Here is a 16,108-nt window from a genome sequence, read left to right on the forward strand (position 1 = left end):
ACCCCCTCTCCTACTTGTCCGAACTTACCTCAGGAATGTTCTGCCTGGCTTCTGCGACGAGTTGGTACCCATAGTTGCCTCTCCTAGGGATCTACACAGGTGGTTGCGGAGGGGAATCACGTGGCACCTGAGGTTGACGTTGCATCACTCTCGACAGTACTACTGGAGGGCACCCTTGCGAAGCTTGGGGGCTTGCACCGGTGCAGGCTGTTGTTAGGAGGTCAGCGTAACTTCCTCTGTTACCTTCGCTGATAGGACTGGGCCGTCATTATCCCAGACTATCTTCGGAAGGCCCCTGACTCCACTTTCTTGTATTTTGGTGTCTGGTCCTCATCACCCGGAGCGGAAATACTCGGAAGTTGTTTGACTGGCTGTATCTTTAGGGACTTTATAGTGTGTGCTCTTTGTTCCTTGTATATAGTTGGCTTTAGGTATTTTTGTCTAGTCACGTTTGGACTTTGTGGTCTGAGTGACTGGCTTACCACTCTACCGATCTTGAAAGGCTTTTGGTCGTTCTTTCAGAAGTTGTGGAGTTGCCTCCTCAAGGGCAAAGGTTTTGATTGCTTATTCATATTCCTTGAAGAGTTATTTCTACATTCCCGTAGGGGAAGGGTCTTTGGATCAATTTGATATGGCTAATATTCTTGTGGAAACCAACCAAGGTACCCTCCCGAAAGGGTTTCCTTGTGCTTTTCCCTTCTTTGGAAACGTTGGTACTCCCTTGATGGCCACTTTGAATATTCTTGGGTTGAATGTTGGACTACCCGTTTGGCTGTGGTCCACTCCGAATATTTCAAATGCTCTTGAAGCCTCTCTATTGATTGCTTTATTTCAAGGGCATCACATGGGTGCTAATTTTTCATCTTCTTTCAAAGAGAAATCTGGGATTCCTTCTTCGCCTCCTTCTTGTAACAAGAAATCTAAAAAGAGGAGAAAGAGGAAGTCAAAGAAGAAGAATAATTCTAGCATTTCATCTTCAACCTCTACGAGTCATGTTGGAGATGAGCCTTCAGCCACTGCTAGTCATGCTGGGGGCACAAGTCTAGTCACTGCAAGTCAAACTAGCACTTCATCTTCAACCTCTGCCAGTCATGTTGGAGATGAGCCTTCAGCCACTGCTAGTCATGCTGGGGGCACAAGTCTAGTCACTGCAAGTCACACTACCACTTCATCTTCAACCTCTGCGAGTCATGTTGGAGATGAGTCTTCAGCCGCTGCAAGTCATGCTGGAGGCACAAGTCTAGTCACTGCAAGTCACACTAGCACTTCATCCTCAACCTCTGCCAGTCATGTTGGAGATGAGCCTTCAGCCACTGCTAGTCATGCTGGGGGCACAAGTCTAGTCACTGCAAGTCACACTAACACTTCATCATCAACCTCTGCGAGTCATGTTGAAGATGAGTCTTCAGCCACTGCAAGTCATGCTGGGGGCATGAGTCTAGTCACTACAAGCCATACTAGCAAAGAGTCACCGACCTTTGCAAGTCATGTTCAGGACTCTCCGCAAACCACTGCTAGTCATGTTGGCGGAATGGAGGTTGATAAGAAACCTAGACATAGAAGTTTTAAACCTAAGTTCCCTTGTAAGATATGCAAGGGAGACCATCTTACTCATTTATGCCCTGGTATTCCAGAGGTTCAAAGGATATGGTCCGAGTCTGAAAATACTTCTGCTCCTAGATCTGATATGGTTTCTCATCAATCCCATCAACCATTGGTTGATAATGTGGTAAAGCTAGTGCAATCGCTGGCTGATTACACTCCTCTTTTGGGGGGTGAAGTGCCTAACAAAAGAGTTTGTTTGATCTCTAGTACAGAGTCTTCTAGTATAAGGGGCATTCCGGTTTCTTCGAATGTTCCCCCTCCAAGTTCTAAGAGTGTTTCCTTTGATTGGGGTAGTCCTGTTGAGCCTCGTCTTCCTTCCGCTGCACCTTTCCAAATAAAGGTCAGAGTGAATTCCACAAATGTCTATCGATGTATGGTGGATGAAGGATCCTCTGCAAGTATTATATCCTCTTTGACTTGGAAAGCTTTGGGTTCCCCAAAGTTGTTGACAGCTCAGAGTCAGTTGTTAGCCTATGATAGAAGGCCTGGTGAATCTATGGGTGTTCTTCCTCAAGTGCCTATCACTTTAGGTGGGAAGACTGTCTTAATCGATATGATGGTGGTTGATAGCCCTTTAGACTTTAATATGCTACTTGGGCGTGATTTTGTCTATGCTATGAATGCTGTGGTGTCTTCACTCTTTCGAGTAATGTGCTTTCCTCATAACGGGAATATTGTCACTATTGATCAGCTTGCATCTGATAATCACCACCCTAATTTGACTTTAATGCAGAATGCCCCTTGGTTTGTTCCAAGTGTTCAAGTACACTCTACCCCGCCACAGGTCAATTATGTGGCATTGAATTCTCAATGTTCAATTGCTTCTGAGAAGGATCCTTTGACTTATTATTCTCCTTCTTGGGACTTGGTCCCGGCAGTTGACCGAGAGATTCATCCTATAGGGACATGGGACCCTTTAATTCCCTCTTTTCATCCTTGTAATTCTCATGATTTCTTAGAACTTGTTTTGCCTTCACAGGAGGAACTCTTTGAAGCCATGAGTTATGACTACCAAAGGAGTCCTTGGCCTGAGCCCTGCAAAGGGTTTTATGCGTAAGCCGCAAGGCTGCATGGTCCCCTGTACCATATTGTACATATGAGGTATGTATTTTCAAGTTTTGTATTCTATAACACAAAGATTTTATATGAAGTTTATATGTGGGATGCATTAACTTCTCGTCTAGTGTTCCTATTTATGTTTACAGAACTTGGAAGATTTCTCAATTGGAAGTTTATGGTTGGTCCATTCTGACAGGTATTGGTTCTCGAAACTGGCATATAGGATAGGTTTTTTCGCCTGCATTGTGCACTTATCAGTTTCCTTTCCCATTTGGCCTTAGGATCGACCCCAGCAAGTTATGGTGCGGAACCTTCTCATTGCTTAGAAGTATCATGACTTGTGTGGTAGAGCCTACCGTATCATGGGTGCCCTAGTTAGTACCTTTTTGTCGCTCAGCACTCATGCTGATTTTTCATCCCTAGGCTCGGGAGTCCTCTGTAGTCCCGCCATGACTTATGCATTGAAGACTCATTCCTCTTAGCTTCTCCGCTTTATTCTGGCCTTATACCCTAGAGGCTCCTATGTGTGTCGAGTTGTACTTTTGCATTGCATGTTGACCATTTGCACCTTTTGGCCTAGAGCCGGCTTCACTTGGACTCGTGTTTAAGCCAACTTTTGACCATGACATCTGCAAAATCAATCTTGCATACTTTTGACTTCTACAGCTTGACATACCCTGATCCGTGGAGGGAACATATCTCTGAGTGTCACTGACCAGTTTTCACCTCCCTACATTGAGCATAGGAACGTTCCTTTCCCAGGAACTAGATCATCTGTTTCACCGACACTCGTTCTTTCCACTCTACCATAACATTCTTTTATTCTTTTTCCGGCTTAACAGAAAAAGACAAAAAAATTAAATATTCCAAAATGAGCGGGAATAGGGACATTATTTCCATTTATTGTTGGCAGCTAGAGTCAGTCGTGTCGCCCTTGAACAAAGCACTCAAAACAAAGTCTCCTTCGCATGGGTGGGATTTAGTTTGACTTAGGTATGCCATATCCTTGTTATTGAGTCAGTTCTCCCCCGATTGGTTATCTCTTCCAATCATATGGAGGGTTCGTTCGTGCCTCCTGCATGGCGAACTTATACAGAGTCATCATATGCTGCCACATAGTCACATTGAGTCATGCTTTTGTTCAAGGGAAGTTAGCCTGAGTCGACCTCTCTGCGGTGTCTCTTGACTCATTTTTCAGTCGGCCATCCCTGGTTGTCAGTATCATGTCTATCATCACATCAGCTATATTGGTCCGTTACTCGTGCCGGTTTGAGAAGGTCCCCATTGACTTCTTGCTGGCGGGTCTTGTCCTTATCGATGACGACACCTTGCTCTGAGGACAGGCCTAGAGCCGCACCCTGGCCCTATTTTCATTATTTATAGGTCACCTTGTGCTCAGCATCAATCAGTATCATGGGTCTTTGACTGAGTGGTTTCCCTTGTGTTCGACATCAGCATACATTATCACACATTGGGATTCATGCAGTACCTTGGTTTCCATTTGACCCTATTGGTGGATACCTCGCCTCCGTGTCAGATTTCATTATTGGTTGGTTCAGAGGGTTTCTGTCGTGCGCTAGCCACATCTTGTGTACGCCGGAAACGTACTTTGCTTGGGTTATTACATCTTTTTCGTCTGATTCCTTCCACATTATTGGCCTACGGGTTAAACTCGCGCTAGATTGATGGAGGATGCCTTAATGCCTTCCTTCTAGCGGATCTTTCCCTATCAACTCCGACTCATTGCTCTGGGGCAAAGATCTAGAGTCCATTTGGCAGTACCTTGGGGTTTGCAGTCATTAATGGTAGATCCTTCGATATCGACAGTGGGAAACCCTCATTGTCTCTTGATCGATAGATTCTTACAGGTGTTCGACTTCAGCTCATCTATTCACACTTGTTAGATTGTACTGGGTACCTTGACGCTCATTATCATTATCGGTGAGTAGTCTCGCGTTTGTTAACGGTATACATCAATGACCGGTAATCAAATGATTTCTCACATGGTCGACTTCAGATCATTTATTCCCATGGTGTAGAAATGTACCACGGCGGTCGGTGAAGACCTCAGGTTGTATCAGCATTCATTGGTTCACTTGACAGTTGCTTTTGTTGCTGCTAGTTGATACCACTCCACCTTATATGTTGCAGTCAGTCATGGCGACATTCTATATGCTGGCACCTAAGTTTGCAGTGTAGTACCATCCTATTCCATCATGTTCAGTTGGTACCTTTTGGGATCAGTCTTTGATATCAGTGATCCGTTGCATCTTTCAGCATCATTGACAGTCTTATATGTGATATTCAGACATGTACCTGCTCCTTATGATCAGATGATCCATTATGTATCTTCCAGTCATTTATACTTGTATACTTAGTGGATCCGCTTGTACTTGATATGCAGACATGCTTTACTTTTTCTGAGCATGGGTATGCCCGCCTGAGACAGTGTTTCTTTCTGATCTCCTTTTGGTGGCTTGGCAGGCTGAATTCTGGTGAAGTCCTCCTCGGTTTCTCGACAAGACTTCCTTTCCATGTACTTACATAATGTATTTCGGCCATCATGTTCCCCTTCTGACCTCATATATTAGGGGGCATCTGTTATAGCTCCAAATCTCACTCTTATGGTTTGTGATGCTGCACTCATGGCCTAGGGCAACCCCTCCTTCCAGACCTGGTCCTAAAATTTAAAAAACAGTTTTTTATCCCTTATACGTGACATTGCCCTGAGTTAAACGCGTGTACACGCGGGTCTGTGTATACCCAACCCGCGTGTATGTATTAAAACACTTTAAAAAATAAATAATTCCTTATTTTCGGGCATAGATCGCGTGTTTTACCTGCTGATCACCTGTTAGTACCCGTGGCCCAACTGTTCCCAACCAACTCCTAACTAAAAAACTACTTTGGAGATGGTATAAAAAGACATCAAAGGGAAGGCCTAAGGGAGAGAGGAAAGGAGAGCAAGATTATTATGCTGAGATTTTCCCCTTAGACCAGGTCTGAAGTCCTTGGTGCTTTCTGCACTTCCCCCTTTTTTCATAGGAAACCCTTGTTTCCATGTGTATTGGTGATCATTCATCTTTTATATCACCATTGAGTAAGACTTGGAAGGAGCTCTTGTTGGATGCTTGAGGCTGGAACGAATCCGGGAGGAAGCTTTGCTTGGAGCCTGCTGAATGTGTTTCAGGTTAAATCTTTCCGTTATATGTACTTTACTTGCCTTTATATAAAGAAACACGTCTTGGTTCCCGAAACAATCTTTCTTTGTGCTTATGAGATTCTTGTCTTGAATTCTTATGCAAGTAGTTACTTAAATATTTTTATAACTAACTTTATAGCATGAAGATGGTTTGTGTATAAGTATTTGTCCATGTACTACTGTGTTCTTTGATTTGTTTGTTTTACAGGTCAAAGGAGAAGAAGGGAACTCCAAGAAGGGTTTGGACCCTAAAGGCCTTCTCGAATGTAGGACCTTAGGTACGTACCCTAAACATTAGAATTTGCTTACAGTAAAGATAATCGTTGTGTGTGTGTTTCTTTGAATAAGCAATTTTTAGTCTGGTAGAGTCTCAACCCAAAGGACCCTAGGGGTACTGTCCCCTCAACCAATGACTAAATACCATGGACCAAAAAGTAAGTTTTCCCACATGTACGCACTTTTCCTTGCATGAAAGTGCATACATACATATACGCACCTTTTGATTTGTGATCCAACAAGTATACGCGACTTGGTTAAGAGAAACCTGTGCATATCTCTTTTTCCTTCATTCTAAGAGCCTAAATTATGATTTTTCATCTGAGTGAGTTGCCATCAAGGACAACACCTGTGTCATAGTTTCAAACCAGTGTCATAATGCCAACACTATGACCTATTGAGAACTTGTAGTTCCAGTTCATTTGTTAGGTTATGGGGTATTTTTTGAATCAAATTCTTTCCCTTTCTTATAGGATTTGTTAAAAACTAAAAAATCACAATATTCAAAGGAAAATTCCTGGAACTTGATTGAAGAATTTGTTTAGGAACTTCCCATTGATAGGATTCCCATGAAAATATTCATCAAGAGTCTCAAGCTGATAAGTGGTATTATCTTAGACCTCTTGTACTCAAAGTAGACCAATCCAAATATTATCAAATTTCCCATGTTTGCCTTTGTCTACTCAGATTGAGTCCCATTTCAACACTAAATGTCTATTTGTGGACTTTATTCCTTCGCTCTCCTATAAAAAATGGATTTCATTTCGTGTTGATAATATTTGGTATTAGATAAATATTTTTCCCTCTGCTGTTGAATCTATATCAATTGATAAATCATTTTCTACATTGGGCTAGTGTCTAGCTCTTCTTCCTATAGCAACTTCATCATTGGTAAGGTGAGATTCGTGGAAATGATGACATTTATAGCATACACCAATTGATATGGAGAAGTGTTGATAATTCTTTTAATGTCAATTATGTCTTCCTAGAGTCGTTATTTAAGGTTGGCATCCCAACTCTTCTTATTTTTGTCAAACATCCTTTTGATTATCCTAATAATATTTTTGTTCGAAAATTATACTAGACAATTTCCTGGAGGATAGTAATTTATGGAATGTTTCAATTCTATGTTGTAGCCTTGGAAGAAATACATCACCTTGCAATATTTGAAAGCTTAAGCATGATCTATGACCAACCTCCTAAGATACCCAAATATTGAAAGAATGTAAGCTTCAAGGAATGTGATAATGAATTTCTCATCAACTTATTGATTAGAATAGATTCCACTGATTTAGTGAAATAACTAGTAGCCATGAGGATATATCTATGTTCATTTCTTGAGTTAGGGTCTATCTCTTTAATGAAGTCTAATCCTCACTACTAAAATCGATCTTGAACCTGAATTGGCTTCACTGGTAAATATCTTAGCTTCTACATTTTTGCAAACATATGACATATCAGACAATATCTGATAGCATCATTTGTATCTTTGAAAAGAGAAGGCCAATAATATTGATCTCTTAAAATCTTGTATGTTGTGACTTTCGATTCTTGGTAGTCCCCACATACTACATGGTGAAATTTTGAGATGATCTCCTCTGTTTGATCTTTTGTGCCACAAGTGAGAAAGACACTAAAAGGATATTTCCAATAGAAGCCATCTTCTATAATACAATACTTGAATTCTCTTAATTTCAAGGATCTATATTTCCTTTAAGCATCTCAGTAGGACATGGATACATTCCTTCTAGTGGGAAGGGTTATTATGGATTCTCCTCTCTACAAATGTTACAAATATATTCATTAGTGCATATCTCCAATATTGTATGATTTGACTTAGTAAGAATCTTTTCCAATCCTTGACCTTTCATGAGTTTTGCAAGTTTGATCTCTATATCATATTCATAGAACTTGGATATCTATTTTTTATTTCCGTTGTCTTCCATCCCTATCAGGTCGCATGAGAATATCTTTTATTATCATTGATGGGACAGATTCTATCACCTTGGAATGCAACAAATATTCTCTAAAATCCTTGAATTCTTTCCCCATATCATATGCCTACTTCTCTAGAATGATGTATGTTAGCTCTGCATCTCTTAATGTGCTGCTGGAAAATGATATGGACTGTTCATACCCTTCTTTATTCCTTTGTAATAGTACTACTACTGTCATGTGTTTCAATGCAAAAGAGAATATCTAGAATTCCTTTGGAAAATATGGAATTTCTAAGACTAGGGCTTCCATAATGGTTTTAATGATCTTCTCCAAAGATATTTGAGCCTTAGGTGTCCACCTTAAATCATTATTCTTATTGATCATGGACGTTATATACTCAAGAAGTTCTACATAATTTGGGATGAATTTGCACGGAAAAATTTTCCCCAAAAATTTCTAGACTTCATTTTTATTTTGAGGTAAACCAATACTTGATATAGCATATACCCTCTCTAGATCATTCTTAACACCATCATTGGATAATATATCTACTAACAATTTTCCTTCTTGCAATGTGAACAATAATTTCTTGGGATTCAAAGAAAGACCAAGCTTCCTACACTTTAAGAATGTTTTTCTAAAATTTTCTAAGTGTTCTTCATCAGACTTGGAGAATAATATTATGTCTTCCAAATAGGTGACTATGGAATTGTCTCTTTCTTTGACAAAAGTGATGTCCATAGCCTTTTGAAATTTTCTATCACATCCATTAATCCAAAGGGAATTTTTATCATAAATGAATGTATCTCATCATGTTATGAATGAAATCTTTCTTTGTCTATTGGGTGCATAACCATTTGATTGTAGCGTGAGAAATTATCCATCATTGATATTATTAAGGCTCCTATCGCCATCTACAGAAAATGATCCATATTGGGCAATGGGTAATTTTCCTTTAGTGAGGATCTGTTTAGGTTTCTAAAATCCACCCATAACTTGATATCTCCATTCTTATTTCTGACTGGTACCAAATTTTCTAGACACTTTGAGCATGTGAGTGGCACAATGGTTTTCCCATCCAACAATTTCCTGATTTCCTTTTCTATGCTTGGCAACAAAATAAGGTTAAATCTCTTGAGATTTTGTAGAAAACGTTCAGAATTTTCCTTCAATGGTATTCTATGTTGTATTATGGATGTGACATAGGTTTTCAAATCTTCATAAATACATGCAAAATCATCTTTCAATTGCTTATATAACTCAATGTATCATTCTTTGAAGGTGAGTTGTAAAGGTTTGGTGAGCCTTACTTTTGCAAGTTCCCTTCAGTGCCTAAGTTGTGTTCCTCAATGTTCTCATCCACTGACTACAAAATGGGTTTTATGGACACATTTTTATGTTCAAATATTTGTTCCAATGGGATTAACCCCTTTGGAATAGAGTTTTTCAACTATATCACTTCATGAACTTTTATTTGGTTTAGGAAGTTGAGACCTTTTTCTTGTGATTCTACCTCCTCCTAGTATGGTTTCAAGAGATTAATCCTCATAATCTATGTTAATGACTAAGAAATCATCCACTAATTCTATAGATATATTTAGTTGTTGATCCTCCTTGAAAAATCACTAATGCTTGATCTTATTTGGATAGAAGGCCCATATCTCATCTCTACTTAGTATTTCAGTTTCGGCCTAGGAGGTGGATTGAATGCACTAGCTATTGTTACCAATGCATCTTCATGTTGATGGTATTCCATGCGCATAGTCGTAATGTTAAATATGTCAAAATAATTCTCAACAATATCCCATAATGTATTTTTTATTTGGAATGCTACCAGTTCTAAATCACCAGAAAATGTCATTTTTTTCACTCTCGTCTTCTCTGTTATTTCTAATCCTAGGATTAATTCCTCATATTCAGCAACATCATCTATGCATCAAATTCTAGTTTAAAAATAGAAGAATGTTATGTCCTACATGAGGTACTAAAATTACCCTTACCACTCTTTCCTCTTTCGAGCATCCTCCATCAACGAACAAGTTCCAAACTAAATGCAATAGTTGTTGTTGTTCAATATTTGTAGGTGATTTATTTTCTTCCATCATGGCTTCAGGGTTCATGGATATGCTAGAAAAACCCATCGACTCTTCTACAACATATACTGGTAGATTCTTGGATCTCTTAATGTCACTCAAAACATACAGGAGTTTATCTTTCTAGTGCAATCTCCTCTCCTTATCCACAAAGATAGGTATGGTCACATAGGGTAAATCCATCTATACGTTTCCACCTAGGTTTTTGACACACAATTGAGGAAGAAACATTCCATAATAAGCTCAGATATCAAATACTACTATGTCGATGACTAAGCTCTTGTTTGGTATTTGGGTAGGAGAGATCACTAAATCCTTATGTTTATGGTGTTGGACCGATCAACATTCAGGGGATCTTCAAGTCCCAAATAGACCTTACACCATTCAGAGTAGGAGTCCGAGCAATGGGTGGTAGTGTAATTTCTTGACTGCGGTAAAATGCGGAGATGTGTATGATAACTTTTGGTAATAGCAAGTGTGTGACCCTGCAAAGAGTAAAGGGTGATGCATGGTGGTTCCAACAAATGAAGGGAAAATGAAGTGTGCCCCTTGGGAGCCTGTAATAGTATGCAACTTGAAATGAACACACAAGTGAAATGACATCACAAGCCAAAATTTTGAAGAGTCCACAAATTAAAGTGATGAGTTAATCCAACAACACTCATTCAACAAGATTCGTACAAATGCATACAAAGTAGTTCATAATAAAATGCGTAAGTTAAATAACATACATTTCAAATATAAAAATAGTAGTCCTACTATATTAACAACATATGCATGAAAGCATGTTGGTTCTAGTTTTGTCATAATAAGTGAAGATTTTTCTCATACATACACTATTGATGACCACTAGCCCCAATATAAGAACATTACATTCAATAACACCTTATCCTCCAAAGAAGTATACGTGGCTCTACGCTATGGAGAAGCCAAGGCTATTCACAATAATCTCAACCCTTTTCTAAGCCTAGACAAAACATTGCCTCCAAAAAGCTTGTTACATGAGTTATGAGGCTCTATTTATAACAACAGGGTTACGACTCTTCAACTTCCCCTTTGTGACCTTTGAACTACCCTCATGATGCTTCAACTTCTTCACTATATGACAAATTACATTACAAGGTGTATTTTCATATTCCAATATTAATAGTTGGAATTTCACTTACAACATAATTACAAATAATATTACATTTGCCACATGTACTGCTATAAGACAAATAGGGTAGAGATTGTGTAACAATACACAACACTATGATTCCAAAGTTTGGGGAAAGTCTAGCTTGGCAACCTCCACTTGGTGTTTCTTGGTCATATATTGGTGCCAGGCTTGGTATTACGTGATGGTGTCCCCAAACTATTTGATGGTATCTATCTGGAAGCAGACTCTAGCCTCCATGGCATCCAGCTACACTATCTTGGAACCTATATCCAACTCATTTTGAAGCATGAGAGACACTGCCTTGACCTTGACAAGACCACTAATGTGCTTCTGCATGTTCTATGCACTTAGCTTCAAGTCTTCCCGGTGGCTTCTCATCTTAGCTCCTCTTAGTACTCCTCGATCTCCATCCAGACTTAGTTCTTGGATTTAGCATTGGTGAGGGAACCGATTGATGGGATCTAGTGATTTCTCATAATGACATCCAAACTACTATGCAACCACACATATGAGGCATGTATGCTGCCAATGAATCAGGTGAGTTTCTCATTTTTCTAAATCAACCTTTAGACCTTTGCTTTCTCCATCTCTTCCTGTATCTTCATCTTCTTCTCTAATTCAAGTGGGGCCCCTTTGTACTAAATTATCCACTCTTATACATGGGTGATGGAAACATGTATGTTTTTGAGAGTTTGAAGAAAATATTTTCTCTACTACTATAGGCCATGAAAACAGTCAACTTCCTTGTGCATGGTTATGAATTCATCACAGAGCTTCTGCATGGTGTCTCCAAGTGATGATACTTCAACAAGTATTGCTTTCCTCATCTACCCCAATGTGAAAATGACATTTTCCACTATTTCTTGGGTTGTTCTGCCTCTTTCTTGATAGCCTACAAGTTCTTTTCTAGTTGCTCATTCTTAGTCATTAGCTACTTAACATTTGAGCTTATTTCTCTTGCATAGGCCAAGCTGGCTCTAGCAAGGGTAGTTGGATGCTTCCTAGTTCCTAACACTACCACACTTTCCTTGATGAACAAAGGTGATGCCTGATCATCCAAAAAGTGCTTCCTCCACACCTGTACAATCCTCTTCTAGAACTCGTCAAATGATAGATTGTACACATCCATAACTAGATCATCCTCAAGGAGAACACATCTCCTTCCTCTCTCAGGATTGGCTCTAATACTGGAGGTGGTGGAGACAAAGGATTCAACTATGGCGCTTTCAACATTAGGTCAACATCTTCATTCTGTGGCTCTTGTTCCAAATCCATGTCTGTCACTTTGATCAATTTCTCAATCTCCTGAGTAAGCTACCAATCCTACACCTTCTCACCTTCCTCCTCTGCTGTTGGGTTTTCCAATTCTTCAATTGGTATGGGCAATGTGTCCTCCATCATTGCACCTTTCCTTTGTTGTTCTTCCCGCTTCTACTTCTCTTCTCATTCCCTCCTCCTCAACTCCTCTTCTTCCTTCAATTTATTCTCCATCTCTTGCAGATTTAATTATTCTTCTTGCAACCTCTTCTTCACTCTCTTCCTCCATTCTTCTCTATTGAACCGCTGCTCCTTATTTTCTTCTACTGCTAAGGCTTCCTTCTTGAGGATAGGATTTTCCATCATCTTGCAACTTTTCTCTCCCTCTTGAATTTCAACAATCTTCCTCTTTCCCTTATCTTGTAATAGATTGATGCCTTCTCCTATTTTTGTTGTTCTTCCTTCTGAAGTTGCTATTGTCTTTAGAGAAGCCTTCACATTCCATGCTATACTGATAGACTCATTGAGTCTGGAGGCATTGTAGCAATACCTCCAAGGGTCCTCCTTTGGACAATGAAATGTCACGTGGATCCACGGAAAGTACACTCACATACAGTGTTCCTTGAAAATACTTTGAGGATCATACAGATTAAAGTCATTGATTCTAAACTCAAACTTCACTATTTCCATAGCCTCGACATCTGTTGTTGCCTTACTGGGGCCTAACCCAGGTTTGGAGGTGATTTAGCCAAACAAATCCCGATACTACTGGCCCTTTCGGCAAGAGTCGACGGAGCACAGAATGAGATCTCACCTGAAGTAGTATGGGAGGGTGCTAGAACCAGGTTTCGGCACCCTGGGCATGTCTGATGGTTTCCAAGTGGTTTGCGGTTCGATCATGTGTGCACATTTCTATGCACACTTATCACTACCTCACAGCCTGAGATACTACCTTTGCGGAGCCCTACTCGGGGGTTGAATAGTGTTATTACCCAAGTCCTTATTAGTAATATGATATTAGTTTATTAACTTAGTTTATTTGTATGCTTTTAATTATACTTAACAATATTCACCATTCATACAAATGCATGCAGTAACTAAATAATATAATTGCAAATGATATCACACATGTAATAACACAAGAACAGATACATAGAATTTAGATAAAAAATCTCTTTATTATTCTTCCTCCTTGGTTACAGGCTCGACAATGCCCTACGCCCTAACCTGCAAGGGTCTGCGCACTCAGCTGCAAAGCCTCTTCCTACTACTAGGACCTAAGATACTTAGACTCTTTCTATATGCTCGCTATCTTATTCTATCTATCAAATTCCATCTTTTTCTTTACAACTTAGAGCCTCTCTCTATTTATACAATCCCATGGTTCGCGAACCATTGGTAGGCTAACCCTACATTCAAAACATAGGGTAGACAACCCTATGACTCTAACATACAATTCTCGCTCCACGCCCACAATTCATGGAGCTTTACAATAATATTACTCAAAACGTGGGGTTTGAGCCCCAAAACATTTTGTGGGGGGATTCCATGCCCAACAAGCCCCCAACACAAACATCGTGACTCTCCCTCGGGTCACTCTGTCAGCACGACAGTCTTGGTGTGGAGTCCCTCTAGCTGGTCTCGAACGATCTTAATGTCTGCAATGCACTGAGATGTTGCTTGCTGAACCTGCTGCATTCGCTCTTCTGAGGCCTCTGTTTCCAGTATGCTACCTTGTATCTATGCATGCATCCCCTGAATCTATGCGATATTTCCTTCAATATCTTATGTGATTGTGAAGGCTTCCTCAATCCATGGCTGGACATACGCTTTGAGAACTACTTCTTTGTGGCACGCCACGTCCACCTTCTCCTTTAACGCTTTGGCTTGCTACATCCTTGCAAGCCACTCAGTGAGGACTATTGTTTGTGCAGTCCCTCTGATGTTGTCGTACTACTGCTGGAGTTCACGTGCCTCTATCTCTAGCTTGTGGATATTGGGATCCTCCTGGAATGTTGTGAGGACCTCCAGTGCCTGTTCCAACATATTCGTACATTCGTGCACTACACCTCCAATATCTTCCAACCCTGCTATAATAGCACTCGTGTGCTACTCTCTGATTTCCAAGTGAGTGGACGGTTGTACCCATAACTGCAACTTGGTGATCTGGAGATTTAGCTCTAGTGGTACCCTTGTCATTTCTTCTCTTGCATCACGTATTCCACTTTCCAAACTATGGATCTGTACTCCTACCAGTATACCTTCTATGATGACTAGCTCTGGAATGAGTCATCAAGCATCATCTACTGTGTGCACCAAATTTTGGTTCTATGAAACCAACTCGTCGTGCTACAATCTAAGTTGTTCTATGTTAATTTTCTACTCACTAAGAGCCTAGATTGTGCAGCTCTCCCTAGCCCGCAGCTCTGTAGACTGTCGTTATCCCATCCTATAACTGATATAGCATTTCTCGGGGAAGGGCAACCAGGTTAAGGCCAAGGTCTTCATCATTCCAAGCGACATCCAATCCATTTTATTTGACGATACTAATGCTCCCTCTATCTACACTATTATGTTGGCCATCCTTGCGTGCAGCATCTACTTTGCTGCTAAAGTGCTGGCTACGACATGGGTAGATAGAGTACCTTCCTGAGGGGGCTGCACATGTAACTCCTCCAACTGCACCCTGATGCCCCCCAACACAGTTTGGTGCTTTGTCATACACTCTTGAAGCACCTCACTAGTGACATCATGAACCATCTCTCCGATGTCATGGAGATCACCTTTGGTTAAGGTAATCAGGTCAATGGCTAGCTTTGAAACCTTGAACTTCTTCCTTGGAACTGATCTCTCTGTGATGCATGGTTGTTTGACCTATGTGGAAGTGGTCCCTAGGTTCACACTCCCTTTTGCTATTTCTGTGTCCTTTGCCTCGTGCCCTGAGGACGTTGCTTGGCCCTCCACCGCTTGTGGTGTTGCTACCTCTGCTTCCTACACTATTGTCGCTCCTTATGTGGCCTTCTTCTACTCCGCGACTTTTTGTGTCGCTTCATGTACCACCGTTACCTCAGCTGCCGCTTTTTTGTTCCACCTTCTCACGGCCGGTTGGGTGACGTGCAACTTGTCATAATCCTTCTTTTTCTGTGCTGCCGCATTCTATAGTTCCACCAAATCTGGGGTGTGCCACTTAGGAGGCCATGTCTCCAATACAGTGAAGATTGCATCGTCAGTGGCTACAAATGGTAGCTTTGTCCACTGCTTGTCCAGGTCCTTTCACACCCTAATATAAATGGTGTGCATATCAACATTGAAGTATGCAAAACTTTGTAGACTATTGTGCACCGTAGGTGACAGGCGTGACCTCCTATTGATCGACATTCGGATGCTCGCCTCTATGAGCATCCAGAAATTTTTTGTATCTCAAATCCGTTTCACATCCTTGGTGGCCCAAAGTGAAGCGTACTTCACGGCCTCTTGTAAGTCTCGATCAATGTTGGGAAACTAACTATCCTCCAATAG

The sequence above is a fragment of the Pinus tabuliformis genome, chromosome X (assembly GCF_031772625.1).
Source record: "Pinus tabuliformis cultivar Carrire ecotype Pingquan chromosome X, CPIR1, whole genome shotgun sequence".
Lineage (NCBI taxonomy): Eukaryota > Viridiplantae > Streptophyta > Pinopsida > Pinales > Pinaceae > Pinus > Pinus tabuliformis.